Source organism: Macaca fascicularis, chromosome 9 (assembly GCF_037993035.2).
Source record: "Macaca fascicularis isolate 582-1 chromosome 9, T2T-MFA8v1.1".
Classification (NCBI taxonomy): domain Eukaryota; kingdom Metazoa; phylum Chordata; class Mammalia; order Primates; family Cercopithecidae; genus Macaca; species Macaca fascicularis.
Window position 1 is genome coordinate 102,623,596 of NC_088383.1, and position 16,038 is coordinate 102,639,633.

The 16,038-nt window shown below is 40.1% G+C and overlaps 1 long non-coding RNA gene across 1 annotated transcript in view; it reads right to left on the minus strand.

Annotated features, from left to right (window-relative positions):
- Positions 1-16,038, minus strand: part of LOC107130868 (uncharacterized) — a 67,189-nt gene that overhangs the window by 15,039 nt on the left and 36,112 nt on the right. The window lies entirely within an intron of this gene.

Genomic DNA, 16,038 nt, shown 5'->3' on the forward strand with positions numbered 1-16,038 from the left:
ACTAGAAAAATCTGGCTATGCAGCCCTGGAGTCCTGCCTGGCAACAAAATAAGGCTCCCAGTCCTTGCTTCGTTCATAAAGCTGGAACTACGACTGCCAACATCTCCCAGGCTCACATCCTGCCCACTCTGACACCAGAGGTGACAGAACTTGCTTGCTTAGTTCCATTTAGAAAAGTCTCTGGCCAGGTGCAGAGGCTCATGCCTGTAATCCCAGCACTTTGGGAGGCCAAGGCAGGAGGATTACTTGAGCCCAGGACTTCAAGACCAGCCTGGGCAACATAATGAGACCCAGCTCTCATTTTAAAAAATATATATTTTAAATAAATAGATAAGAAAAGTCCCAAAGAGTATTCTGAATGATCAGTCAATGTCCCATATCTACTGTAGTTGGCGTAGAATGGGCAGGGTACTCTGATTAGCAGCTCCTACTAAAATTACAGGGTTGGCAGGTAGAGCAATCCCTCAAAACAAAGGGAAATACATTTTCAAAAAGGAATGGGAACACATGCTGGATAAATAAACCAACCAATGACCACCACAGGGGATAGGCTGATAGTGTTTTTTTTATCTGTTTTGACATTTTAAATTTAGGTAAATAGCACAAACCTGAGATTACAGAAACACATAATTTCAAAGTTCCATAAAAGTCAACTCACCCACATCCTATCTAAGGTATTAATCATGTTTTTTGTTTGTTTGTTTGTTTTGCAGTATTCCCAACAAGGATCTTCCAGCAGGCACTTACACTACTTACTTCTTCCTTAAGCATTCTATTCCATTGTAAAATATTCCTAGTTGCTACACAGTTGTTCCTCAGAGTCAGGTAAACTCTGCCACCTTGGAGCTTCCACCAGTCAATGGCAGCTCCCACCCTCAGATGTGTCCATAATCAATCCCTTCAATTTTGCAGGTGACAGCTCATCAAATGTTTGAAGAGAGCTCTCATGTTCTTGAGTCAGTCTTTTCTTTTCAGGCTAAATCTCAATCTACTCCAACTATTCTCATGTGGCAAGGGATTTACATCCCTTTGGACCTATCCAGTGAATTCTTTCAACTTTCAACAATTATTTCCTGTGAACTTGCTTCATACCAGTTAGTAAACTAGATATTGGGAATGAGATGGTGAGAAAAATAGGTTACATTTCTCCTAATGGAGCATATAGCCCTGTAGATGAGGTAGATATTATATGAATACTACACCCACGAAGAATAGGTGTTACAAAGGAAAACTACAGGGTTATATGTTTCTCTCAAATTTAATTGCCAGAATCAAGTAAAATGCTTCATGTGTGGTCTTGACAACAGGAACACTGGGTAGGTTAACTATGTCCACAAATTCTTTGACCTTGCTTTCAAAAGATGGAGTCCTTCCCTCAAGTAAGGACTAGACTTCTGACTTGCTTCTAACAAATACAAAAAAGCATAAGTGACAGAATGTAACTTCAGAGACTCGGTCATAAAAGGCACTGCAGTTTCCTGCTTGCTCTCTCTTGGTTCTGGGAGAAGCCAGCTTCCTTGTCATGAGGAAGCTCAGAAAGCCCTATGGAGAGGACCTATTTGGTGAGGAACTGAGCCTCCAGCCAACAGACAGTGAGAAGTTGAAACTCCCTGCAGACAGTCACATGAGTGATCTTGGAAGTGGAACCTCCAGCCTCAGTCAAGCCCTCAAATGATTGAATCTCTGGCTGAAAGTTTTGTTGCAGCCTCATGAGAAATCTTGAACCAGAACCCTCCCCGACCCCCTGCCGCCCACAATAAGCCACTCTCAAATTCCTGACCCACAGAAACTGTGAGATGACAAATATTTGGTTCAAGCTGCTAAGTTTTGAGCATAATTTGTTATGTGGCTATGGGTAATTAATATAGTAAACAGAGTATAACAAATAAATGTCATCCTTAATTAATGCAATTCAAGCTCACATTGACTATTTTGGCTGCCATGTTACCCCAATGATTCATGTTGATTTTATAATCAAGTAATATTTCTCAATCTTTTTCTCTCATGTTCTGCTAAGATTTAGCCTATTGTTTCATCTTATCAAAATCCTTTGGGAGTTTAATTCTCTTTCAAGGTAATTAGTTATCCCTATTGCTTTGTGCTGCTTCATGGAAGCAGCAATGACATAAAAATGCAAGGAATTGGGTAGTATTCTCAGATCTGCAGCGAAGGAGTTGAGTGACAATGAACAATTCTCTTAATCCCTTCAGCTTCAGTTTCTTAATGTGCAAACTGAGTATAACAATGCTGATTTCATGAGGCTCTGAGAGCAGACTAACTTGACACCAGTTCCTCTCTCCAGGACTTTCCAGGTGAAAGAGACACTTTCCAACGGCACAGCATCTACTCATTCCCCCTTCCTCTGGTAACTGTCCTCTTTTCCTTTGGGGAACCACCCCTCCTACACTCACAGTCTATACGGTTCAGCAAGTTTGGACTCACCTTCCCAGCCCCAGGAATGGTGTTTACTTACAATGCAAGAGAAAACTCAATCATAAGTGCCTTAAACTGTCAAGATACTTATTGTACGGGTGTAGGAGATTTCTGCATTTGACCAATGGTTGAACAATACCAGACTCTAGGTCTGCATATCTGAGATTCTCACGGCCTTCTCCCCATTGTCATACTACCGTCTTTCCATTCTCACACATTAGTATCAAAGCAGGAAGTTGCTGGTGGGAGAAGAGGTATATTTATAGGGAGACTAGTTTTTCTTTTAACTAGGGAAGAAAAATCTTCTCTGAAAGTCCAGAAAAATCACATCTCCTATCACCTCATTGGCCAGACTCAGTCACATGGAGAGAAACTGAGAAACTGAAAATTTGGTTTCAGGCTTTCAGTCAAAGGAGAAGAGAGCCAGGAAGCACTGTTGGGTAGGTAGATAATTAATAGAGCATACCACAGATGAAGATATGGCCCAGACTACCTAGTTAGCATATTCCATCCTCCAAGTCACAGCATGGGTGCATAGGTGGACACATAATCCCACATGGCTCCTTGAACATCAGAAATAAAATAGCCACCTTGCCACCATTAGCAAGAAGCCTGTCTGAGAATGGTGTCTCCACAGAAGCAGGAGTGGAAGACAAAGAGAAGCATATTCTTGTTGATCTCACTTGAGTGCCTTGTCATTGTCATGCCTGCACCAGCTATACTTCTTGGACCTGCTGGTAATGTGAGCCAATAAAATCCTTAGTCCAATGTGGTTAGATTACCACTCTAGTGACCCCCAATGAACCAGGCCTCCTGATATTCGTATCTTGTGTAACCTTCTGTCCTTGAATCTGGGCTGACCCTGTGCCTCTCTTTAAACAATTAATTGTGATGAAGATAACGGTGTGCAAGTTCTGGGCATCAGCTTTAAGATTTCAGCTACGGCACACTTGGAAACCAACCACTGCAGAAGTGCAACTACTCTGAGATTATCATGCTGTGAGAACAAGCTAACTATGTAGAAAGGCCATGTGAAGGACAAGGACCCCAGCTGACAGCAAGAACTGACACTCCCAGGACAACCTCACAAGCCATGTGAGTGAGCCCCACTGGAAGTGAGTCTTCCAGCCATAGTTAACAAGCTTTCCCCACTGAACCCTGCCCAAATTGCAAATAAACAAAATGGTAAGTTATGGATTGGTATATCCCATAGCAATAGATAGTTAAAATACTCAGTTGGAGTAGGATTCCAGTGTCATTTGCTGCTGAGAGGGTTTTAACGGAAACACCAGCCATGTAATCTTAGAGAAATTATATCTGCCTGCAATTCAGTTTCTTCAGCTGCACAAAAGCTGTAGTTGACATTCAGTATACATTTAATTTTCTTCCAGTCATTGGTTGTTTTGGGATTAAATGAAAAAATGCATCGAAAAGAGCTAATAATGCTAAGGATTCTGACTGACTCCCAGTGACCACTGCTTCCCTACTTGCTCCATTGAAATCTGGTAATTGTCTTAATTGTCTCCAGCATTACCTTGATCTTCCAGCTTCATAATTCATCAAAAAAGGAATAAAATTAATTTAGCTCGTGAATTCTTGCTGACTCCCAGGGACCACTGCTTTCTCAAGTGGGTAAAAGATTCATTAAATGAACCTTCCAGACTTTTGCCATGGATAGACAAAGCCACAGAAAGCTATGCAAAGCTTATTTTTTCATCCTTGCATTTATTTATTTGTTTATTCCTTGTCCATCCCTTTCATACTTCCTTATCCCATCCCACCTCCCTCCTCTACCTGCTATCCCCAGACTAGATAAAGTTTCTCTGGCCTGAGATAGTGAGTAGATTGGCTCTGCTTGGTTCAAACAGTAAACTTCACCCTGCTTCTCTCCTGCACTGCCTAGTCATAGCAGACGGGGGAAGAACAGAAACCCTAGATAGGTTTGGGTTTCTAAGCTGCTTCTCTCCAGGAGAGCTCAAGAAGGGCAAACAGTAGAAACTCTATTTGGGATTCTGAGCTCAGGGAAGGGACTGCAAACTATAAATAGCTATGGTGGCCCGGGCAAATGGGCCTGAGACATCTTCACTGGAGGTTCCCTATACCCAGCTAAGTATAGGGACAGTAGATAATCTCCCTGAACAAATACAGTCCAGACAGCGTGCGGGACAGCCAACACCTCATGGAGTTCCTGTGGGCCTGGTCTGATGTGGAGCACCAAGAATCCCAGGCTCCTAAGAAGGCACCCAGGTGAGTCAAGAGAGCCTCAGACCTAACAGAGTGTAGTGTTCAGAGGGGGGATTGAGATGGAACAGGGACTCCTCTTAGAGGCCTGCAGCTGCACCCCAGCCTGAGCCTGAGCCTGGAAATGAAAAGAAATCTTGAGTTCCTTCAAGAGATATTCCAGGCATCTAGCTAGCCTTAAAAAGTAAATAAGCAACTTGATAAGCAAGAAGGTAATAAATAAATAGCCAAGGAAGTTAGAGTCATGAGATGTTTTGTTCCTTATAGAAATAAAAAATAACATCTTTTTTTTTTTTTTTTTGAGGCAGAGCCTCACTCTGTCTCCCAGGCTGGAGTGCAGTGGTGCGATCTCAGTTCACTGCAAGCTCCACCTCCCGAGTTCACACCATTCTCCTGCCTCAGCCTCCCTAGTAGCTGGGACTACAGCCACCCTTTACAACAACTGGCTAATGTTTTTTTGTATTTTTAGTAGAGACGGGGTTTTACCGTGTTAGACAGGAAGGTCTCCATCTCCTGACCTCGTGATCCACTCTCCTTGGCCTCCCAAAATGCTGGGATTACAGGCGTAAGCCACTGCTCTGGCCAAAAGATAACATCTTAACATATGCCCGAGTTGTTTTCCAGAAACCTGACAAATGGAACCACTGGCATGTAGATGGCTGTTCTTTGTCCTGAAGTTCTTCCTGAGAGGCCTGGAGGAAGTCACATCCACAAGCCAGAGCTAACATTCTTATCTGCTGATCCCAAATGTTTAAATAAAGCTCACCTTCCTTAACTAGCTATGTATCAGAGAACCTTTACTCTACTTACAACCTGTAAGCCTCATGCTTCAAGATACCCCACCTCTTTAGGTCAAACCAATGTATAACCACCATATATTGATTAATGACTCCTGTAACCTCGGCCTCCCTGCCTTTAAAAACCTTTACCTGTAAGCCATCAGGGAGTTTGGGTCTTCCCAGTTCTCCTTGCTTGGCACCCTGCAATAAATGCTTCACTTTCTTTTGCTGCAATCTTTATGTCAGTGCTTGGCTTTGCTGTACCAGGCAGGCGGACCCAAGTTCAGTTTGATAATAGAATGACTCAGCTGGGATTATGTGTATTAACAACTAAAGACCGCCGGGCGCGGTGGCTCAAGCCTGTAATCCCAGCACTTTGGGAGGCCGAGACGGGTGGATCACGAGGTCAGGAGATCGAGACCATCCTGGCTAACACGGTGAAACCCCGTCTCTACTAAGAAATACAAAAAACTAGCCGGGCGAGGTGGCGGGCGCCTGTAGTCCCAGCTACTCGGGAGGCTGAGGCCGGAGAATGGCGTGAACCCGGGAGGCGGAGCTTGCAGTGAGCTGAGATCCGGCCACTGCACTCCAGCCTGGGCTACAGAGCGAGACTCCGTCTCAAAAAAAAAAAACAAAAAAAAACAACTAAAGATCAGGTAGGTAGGAATGAGGACTTGCTAGGAGATGCCAGCAAACACCAATCAGGAATTCCAGATGCCCCCCACTAGCCACCTCCACCCCAATTACCAGTGCTGGATACTAAACTCTGGTGCAAAACTAGGAAAGTGGGAATTCCCTGATTGACTAACATTAAATGGCTACCACTGAAATCAGAAAGGGGGCTCATCAGAGAAATTAAGTTAATTTGTAGAAAACTACATTTTTGTATTTTGCATGCCTGGGTTTGTACATCAAACTGAGATCTGAAAGATGTGTAATAATTAGGGATCAGTCTAATGTATAAGAAGAGGAAGAGAATTCCGGACAAAGGGAGGAATTCCTGTTTTCAGAGAATTATGTAGTACATCTGAATAACACCCCATCCAAAAGAGGGTTGGTAGGTTTGTATATTTTTAATGCCACCACGGGGACAATTCCTACAACCTATTGAAACCCAGTGGTTTCTGGTTGGCTAAGACAAACTCTGTACTCCATGCTGTTATTTGCCTGACTCAACCTTGCATAACATTGGGGACCATTTTAAATTACATTGTTTAGATACTGGAGTCTCTGCCTATTCTCCAGTGAGCCTGTTCGGAGTGAACTGCTCACCTGGCAATCGTTTGTAACAGACAACCTTGGCAATTATGAATAAGATGGAAAGAGACATCTGGCTCCATTTTAACCAATCAGTAACCCTAGAAGCCAAGTTTAGTGGCTAAGCAATGGCTAGTTATTCTCAGGGTGCAGCTGGAAATGAGGTGCACATAACTCCAGGAGCTGGGGTTTTTCTTCCACTCAATAGATAAGTAAAGAGAGGCAGCCGGAAGAGCGTGAAAAAAGAAGCAGATGGTCAGGGAGCCCTAGCATCAAGGAACCATCTGGCCCCAGAAAGAAAGAAGAGACTGAGAGGGTGGCTCAGCTCCAGACATTTCCTCACAGGCAGACCCTGTATCCCTGCCCTTGGGTTCTGGGACACACCCTGTATGTCCTTACTTACATCCCTGTCCACCCACCCCCCTTTCCTTGCAATATAAATATATTCATATTCACAAGCCCATTGTGTTTGGAAACCAGAATCATAGATTACTACATAAAATCTTAACATTTTTGTCTACAAACCCACTGTTTTCTTCTTTTTTAACCTTTTAAAAAATGTTCTTTAATGTAATTGACATGTAATACTTGAAACAATTTTGGGGGTACATTGTGATGTTTTTATACATATGATGTATAGCGATCAGGTCATGGTAATTAGCATATCCACATCTCAAACGTCTATCATTTCTCTGTGTGAATGTGGGAACATTCAGTATCTCCCTTGTAGCGAATTGAAATGATATACTATATTATTGTTCAAGTGAGTCCCATTACTTCCAATGAAAGGGTTTAAAGCTAAGATAATTAGTATTTGTATGCCTTTGTTTTCTGGTGGGGCAGCCAGTAACTGCTACGTGCCCAAGCAATGTTGCAAGATCTCAAGTTAAGATTATTCTCTGTTCAAAATGCATGCCTGTGACTCAGCAGTTTTCTTCTCAGAGTTCCTGCAAAGTCTTAGTAAATCTCAGCAAACTGCTGCCCTCTTTGTGTTCCCCAGTCAATTAGGTTGGCCACTTCTGCAGCCTTACTCTACCTTGCTTAGGGGACACACAGGTGAGTAAGTCATCGAACACATGAGGATTTAATGATGAAGACTGACCAAGTCTCTGTCCACTCAGAGCTTCTAGTTCTTGGGGGACACATTAATTAAAGACACAATTCTGTTTAAGTGTTGTTTAGCCAGGGGGAAGAAAGGATGTCAGAGAGGCACACGGCAGAGGGTGGCTAACTCAGTCAGGGGAAGTCAGAGGGGTAGGAAAGGAAGGGATTTGTTAAGAGGGAACGCAATCCTGAAACATTCAAAGCCATCACTTACATAGAACTTACTGTCTGCCAGACATTGTTCTAAGCATTTTACACATGTAAGCTCATTTTATCCTCACATGGTAGTGTGGTAAATACTATTACTAGCCCCATTTTTGTAGATGATTCAAGTTCAGCACAGAGAGATTAATGAGTATGTCAAAGAACACACAACTGGCAGAGGCAGAGCCAAAATTCAAACCCAGGCAGTTTGAATAATGAATGTCTATTTATCAATTAAACAGCTACAAAATGGAAAAAGCATAACAATGCTTGTTCTCCATCCACCACCCATGTAGGTCATTTTTCTTCTGTTTTTGGTAAATCATTCAGCCCAAAATGTCACCATATGGGTCATTTTTATTTCTAAAATGTAAGTATCTTTGGCTTCAAAATGTATGTCTAGTGTGACCCAACTGTATCCGCAGAATCAATGTCAAGATTTTCAAAAAGAGCATTTTGAGGTAGTTCTGCCATGTTATCCTATCCAGATAATAATGAATAGCAATCACATTATTATCAGCAATGACCTCCACACATCGAGGAGGAGGAAAAATAAACAGGATCATTTCAAGGTTGCACCAGCTGCCAACTGAAATTACCCCATTAAAGAGAACTCCAGAAGAGTGGTTCCTGGGTGACAAGAGAGGCTTGTTTACATCAAGTGCTCCTTTTAAGGAAAATCCTTCCATGCACATTTCTATTTCCTTATTTTAAAAATTGATTTTGTAGCTTCAACAGAATATGATTGCTCAGTTAACTCATTTAACAAAATGTACTACAGCAGTTACTTGTGAAAGTATTGAGAGATTAATTAATTCTAGTATGAAAGCTTATCCCTAGACATCTCAGTGCTTTAAAAAAAAAAAAAAGAAAGGAGAAGCTTAATTACTAGAGTTTGTGTGGTATTTGGCAACACTATATTTTGTACTAAAAATAAGAAATCTAATATTTTTTTCCAAGGCAACCAGCCTCTATATGTTTTCTAAAAATGTATTTTTATAATTAAAATAAGGTATCCTACTTTACAGGATTTTCATTTGTTTCTGTTCTTCTTTCCTCCTGGTCTTATTTTCCTCTCCATTTCTTTGAGCTAATATGAGTTCCATTCTTAGCCATTCTCTGTTCATTTTCCTGCTGGAAACTTTATAATATTTAAGTAAGAGAGAGTGGCCTGATTTGTGCATATGAACTTGCAGAGAGATAATGAGTCTATTTTGATGTAATCTTTCATCTCCCTTGGTATTAGCTGTGTGATAGTCGTTGTGATAGTCATTGGGGCTGCTCCCAAATGCCCAGTGTTCCTCTTTTTGGCACATGTTGGACTGTGCCTCCCATCTCCCTTGAAGCCAGATGTGATCATGTGACTTGCTTCGGCCAATAAAATGTGAGCAAGAATGATGTGACTGTATTAGGAGCATGCATAGGCAATAATAATAATAACAATAACTTTTTAGATGGAAAATAAGCATTGAGAATGTGGAGAAATTAGAACCTTCATATATTGCTGGAGGAAATAGAAAATGTTTTTTATATTAATTAGAACACTTTGGCAGTTACTCAATAAGCTAAACACAGACTTACCATATGACTCAACAATTCCACTCCTAGGTATACACCTGAAATAACTGAAAACAAGTATTACAACAAAAATTTATACACAAATATTCATAGCAGCTCAGCTCACAATAGCCAAAGATGGAAACAATGAATGTCAATCAACTGATGAATGGATAAACAAAATGAGGTATATACATACAATAAGATCTTATTCAGCCATAAATAGGAATAAAGTACTAATATGTGCTATAACACAGATGAAACTTGAGTATGTTATGCTAAGTAAAAAACACTAGAAACAAAAGGCCACATATTGTATGATTCCATTTATATGAGATATCCAGAATAGGCAAATCCACAGAGGCAATAGAAAATTAGTGGTTGCTATTGTGGAAGACAGTGTGGCAATTCCTCAAGGATCTAGAACCAGAAATATCATTTGACCCAGCAATCCCATTACTTGGTATATACCCAAAGGATTATAAATCATTCTACTGTAAAGACACATGCACACGTATGTTTACTGCGGCACTATTCACAATAGCAAAGACTTGGAACAAACCCAAATGCCCTTCAATAATAGACTGGGTAAAGAACATGTGGCATATATACACCTATGCAGCCATAAAAAAAGATGAGTTCATGTCCTTTGCAGGTACATGGATGAATCTGGAAACCATCATTCTCAGCAAACTAACACAAGAACAGAAAACCAAACACCACATGTTCTCACTCGTAAGTGGGAGTTGAGCAATAAGAACACATGGACACAGGGAAGGGAGCATCACACATGGAGACCTGTTGCAGGGTGCGAAGCTAGGGGAGGGATAGCTTCAGGAGAAATACCTAATGTAGATGACGGGTTGATGGGTGCAGCAAACCACCATGGCACGTGTATACCAATGTAACAAACTTGCATGTCTGCACATGTATGCCATAACTTAAAGTAAAATAAAATAAAAAGAAAACAAAAAAGGAGATTAGTGGTTGCTGAGCTAGGGGAGGGGAGAATGGAGAGTGACTGTTTAATGAGTCATTTCCATTTGGGGTGATGAAATATCTCTGGAACTAGACAGAGGTAATGGTTGCACAACACTGTGAATACTTAATGACACTGAATTGTACACCTTGGTTAAATTGGTAAATTTTATATATATTATGCCACAAACTTAAAAAATGAATATATGTGTGCACACACACATACACACACATACACACACACACACACAAGCACCCATAATTCTCCAGGGTGACCATAGAAGCATGAATTGATATGGAGTATTCATCAGCCTGACTGATAATAGCATGACTCAGAATTAAAGTTTTATTGCGTTTTACTTGTCACAGCAGCATAAACTAGCCCATCTTGACTGATGTAAGTTACTATATTGCACTTGGTTCACCTAACCTTTTTTCGATCCTCCTTTGTGCAAGGCACTGGGAAAACAAATATGAAAAGCTTCAAGAAGTTGAAACTAGCAAGAGAGATAAATATGTTAACCAAAAGATGTGCTTAAGCATGATGGTGCCATAATAGAGGTAGATTATGAGTTACAACGAAAGTACAAAGGCTGGAATGGCCTGGAAACTCAGAGAAGTGTACTCAAGAAGGAAAAGCTTGAATTAAATTTTAAGAAGGTGTGTAGAACTTTGCCAAGTAGAGAAAGGGAGAAGTTCTCTCCAGATTGATGAAAGAGCTTGCCCTCTGTGCAATGATACAGACATGAAACAGCCTGGCATGTCACAGGAAATGCCAGTCATCAGACAGTAGGGTGTGAGGCGATGAAGATGGACTAGTGCTAGAGATGGACTAGAGAAGTTGGCAGGGGTCTGGAGTTTGGACCATATCTTGTAGGCAGTCTTTTCTAACCATCCCATTCATACTACACATGGAAAATGGAAACACCTCTGGTACACTGGGCTGCAACACACCTGTCCAGCCATGGCCACCCTTGGCACATCTTAATCCACTGCAGCAAATTAGGGAACACCTTATGGTAATTACTACTATGGGTAATGGAGAGTCATTGAAGATATCTAAGTGAGAAAACAATATGATCAGATTTGCATTCTAAATCATGGTTTGGAAGATAGATCAGTATGAAAAACTAGATTAAAGTCAGAAAGATCCGTGAGAAGGCAGTGGCAATAATCCAGAGATGGCAGAAGCCTAAATCAGAATAGTGGCTGTGAAATTAAAAGAGTGGAAAGATTCAAGACATTGTTATAAGGTAAAATTAACAAGCCTTATGGTTGATTGGATGTGGAGGGTGAAGGAAGATATAGATTTTAAAATGGCCCCCAGCTTGAGTGACTAGTAGTGGCCCCACTGGGATAGAAAAGAGAGGAAGGGGTGGACTGCGTAGACAGCAGTCAGTTCTGTTATGTTCTTGTTGAACTGATGTGCCAGTGAAGCTACCTGATACATGGTTAAATGCCAGGGCAATTACATATGGACTCAGAAAAAAGACTGGAGTAGAGTTAAAGATACAGGGGTCATAGACAGATACAAGTGTTAGAGCCAAGAGAACAGATGAGCTTGTTGAGAGAAGACATAATTAAGAAATGAAAGGGGCTGAGGGTATTTAAGGGGAACACAGAGGAAGGAAAGCCTGTGGGAAATAACACTGGCATTTCTTTGATGCATAATGGGATCTTCTCAACTGACTGAACACTGAGACTGTTTGAAAAGAGTTACTCTCTGTAATCCTTCTAAATCTGTCTAAATGATCTTTAAAATAATCTCTGGGAATTCCAGAAGATTAGTCCCCTAATACAGGCTGATGCCTTTTGTGAAACTGAATATTTTTAAAATTACATCATTTAAAGTACTTTTAATGAAGCCATAGTTATGGTTTTCTCTAACATTTTTTACAGTATATTGTGATTATCTACTTACATGTCTACACCTTCTCACTAGACTATTAAATCCTCAAGGGCCCCCAACCCTAGTGTCTTAGCATTGTACTTGGCACATAGTACACAGTTGATAAATATTTGTGAATTAACATAAATTTGAGTTTTAGAGTTCAATATATACAGAGTGTGATATAACAGTTTTTGGAACTCAGGTCCAACAGGCTTTCCAAAGTTTTGCAATGGAAATTTGTTAAATGGCCAAGAGACACTATAGTTTTACCGTGCAATGTCCCTTATAATAGTCAACATTGATAAAGATGCATGATATATTCATACACTCTAATATCATATAGATAAAAGAATGAATCAACTAAAGCTACACACAGTAACATGGATGAATCTCACAATCAGTGACAGAAGCTGCGTGAAAAAGAATGCATACTGTACAATTCCCATCATATAAAGCTTAAAAACAAGCAAATTTAATATCTAGTTTTAGAAGTCTGGTTAGCAGTTACCTTTGGAGGGGAGTGCACCAATGGGGAGGGTCACAAAAGGGACTTTTGGGGAACTGGTCATAAGTTCTATTTCTTGATTCGGGTGTTGTTTACATGGACACATTCACTTTATGAACACTTATTGAGCCATACACAGGATTTGTGCACTTTTCTGTACCACTATTATACTTGTGTAAAAATTTACTTCACAAAAATAATGAAACATAATCCTATAACAGAAAGTTGTAACATAAAAGAATAAGCTCTACATGTAAAGTAGGAGCAGAGCATTAAGCAAATAGTTGGAACGACACTAATCTACCAATAAAAAAGGAGAGTGAGCCCAGGCGCAGTGGCTCATGCCTGTAATGCTAGTACTTTGGGAGGCCGAAGTGAGTAGATCACTTGCAGCCAGGAGTTTAAGAACAGCCTGGCCAACATGGTGAAACCCCATTTCTCTCCAAAAATACAAAAAATTAGCAGGGCATGGTGGTGTGCACTTGTAGTCCAGCTACTTGGGAGGCTGAGGTCAGAGAATTACTTGAACCCAGGATGGGAGGCAGAGATTGCAGTGAGCCGAGATCACGCCACTGCACTCCGGCCTGGGCAACAGAGTGAGACCCCGCCTCAAAAAAAAAAAAAAAAAAAAAAAAAAAAGAGAAAGAAAGAAGGGAGAGTGAGAGGAATAAGTAAACAAAGACTTGAGAGGATCTTCATACATATTTCTGGCATGCTTTATAGTGAAAAGGCTGCAGAAATATGTATGAAGATCCTCTCTCTATAGAGAAAAGGCTCCAGAAATATGTATGAAGATCCTCTTGAGTCTTTGTCTCTACATACTAAGCTATACTCAGCATAGGGTAAGATACCCTAGTCTAAGCAAAAAGTAAATAAATAAATAACAAACCTACTGGGAAAAGAACAACTTCCAGGGAACTATGAACTGAGGAGTTCACAATGTTTTGGATGACTTACCACAAAATCACCACAAAGAGAAATTCCAGGCTTTTTTTTTTTTTTTTTTTTTAGACAGAGTCTTACTCTGTTGCCCAGGCTGGAGTGCAATGGCGGGATCTCGGCTCACTGCAACCTCTGCCTCCTGGATTCAAGTGATTCTGCTGCCTCAGCCTCCTGAGTAGCTGGGATTACAGGCACCTGCCACTACGTCCAGCTAAGCTTTGTATTTTTAGTAGAGATGGGTTTTCACCATGCTAGTCAGGTTGGTCTCAAACTCACCTGCCTTGGCCTCCCAAAGTGCTGGGATTACAGATGTGAGCCACCGTGTCCGGCCCCGATTCCACATCTTATAAATAAGAATATTTAGCTTTAAGGTAAAAGCCACTGTAGACCTATCCTAGAAGAGGTTAAATTCAAGCTTTAATAGGGTCAAACTGATCCACAAATTAACTACAGGGCAGGATAAAGCTCAACACTTGTTAAAGGAAGACAATAAAATCTAAACTCTATCTAGCAACCAATTTAAAGAAAACTTCACTAGACACGAAAAGAAGTAGGAAAATATGACCTTTAACAAGGAGAAAAATTAGTTGAATATAGGGAACCAAAAATGAAAGAGAAGCTAGAACTGGCAGGCAAGGACTTTAAGACTGTTGTTATAAATATATTCAACGATCTAAAGGAAAACATGAACACAATAAAGAGAGAAATGGAAACAAACCAAAAAAAAAAAGAGATCCAATTGGAAATTCTACAGGTAAAGAATACCTGAAATGAACACAGGAAATAGAAACTATCTAAATTGAAGCATGGAGAGAAAAGTGGATTTAAAAATGAATAGTGTCTCGGTGATCTGTGAAACAAAATTAGCAGTCTGACTATTGTACGATTGTAAAATTAGAAGGGAGATTAGGAGGATGGAAGGGGGCAGCAAAGAAAATCCTTCACGAAATGACTACTAATTTTATTTTTCTAAATCCCCCCATAACTGCTTATTAGAATGTGAATATGTTCCAAATTAATAACTAAAAAATCAAGTTACAGAGCATGCAAAAATATAAACTAGCAATTCACCAATAGATAATAATATCTTCATGACCCATACACTAAAATAATAAAATGGCTACAGAAGAAAACCCAGGTGACTGACTACAACAATGCCTTCCATATTCCCCACACACCATGAGCAAAGCAAAAGACAAAAGATTAATCATAAAACACAGTAATCTAAGCAAGCCCACCTACATATATTTTTGGGGATATCCCACTAACCTGAATAGTAGTATCATTACAGCTGACACAACTTCCAGAAAACTGCTAAGTGCTTAATATTATCCATAAGAAAGCAAAACTAAATATTAGTATGCACATTTCTGAATGAGAAACTAATTGTCCCATTGATTTTAATAATGTAGTGGAAGAAAATTATATCCAGTCTCTACAATGCCTAAATGCATTCTATTTAAACTCAAGGTGCTATTTCATTTCATATACTAAGAGAATGCATGCCTTTAAGTGGTACCATTTGAGCAGAAATTCGTCATTGTATTCTTTAGCCACACCGAAACCAAAGATTTAACTGAACCATATTCCATAATATACTGCAAAACTCAAATATCAGCATTGTCAAAATAATTATCCATGCCTGCTGGTAGATATGGTCATAAAACTAGGTTTCATTTCACTTACTGGAAGGTTTTAAGACAAAATTAACACTTCAAAATTTGATACTACCAGTATTAAACCAGTTAGTGCCTGAGTAATAAAACGCCACATAATCTACTGCTGGAAAATGAGATTGCTTAAATGGTTTGGGCTGCCTGATCATTGCAACAGAGGCACCTCAGATGGGATTCCACCAGTCTTACCAGTTCCCAGCCTGATGGGAAACATTATTTAACGTATGGCCCCATAAACATACTACTCATGAAACCATAACAAATCTTTTGTGTTTGTTTAGATAATTCTTCTCCAGAAAAAAACATGCCCCCCTCTCTAATCAACTTTGATGCTTACAAAAATTAAAAAACAAAATTTACTAAACTACATAAACCTATTAAGGCATTTTAGAAATTGACTTTCAGAATAACGGAACATTTTTAAGCTCTCAAAATCCTGCTATGTTTATAGGGCCACCTTACATTTGTGGA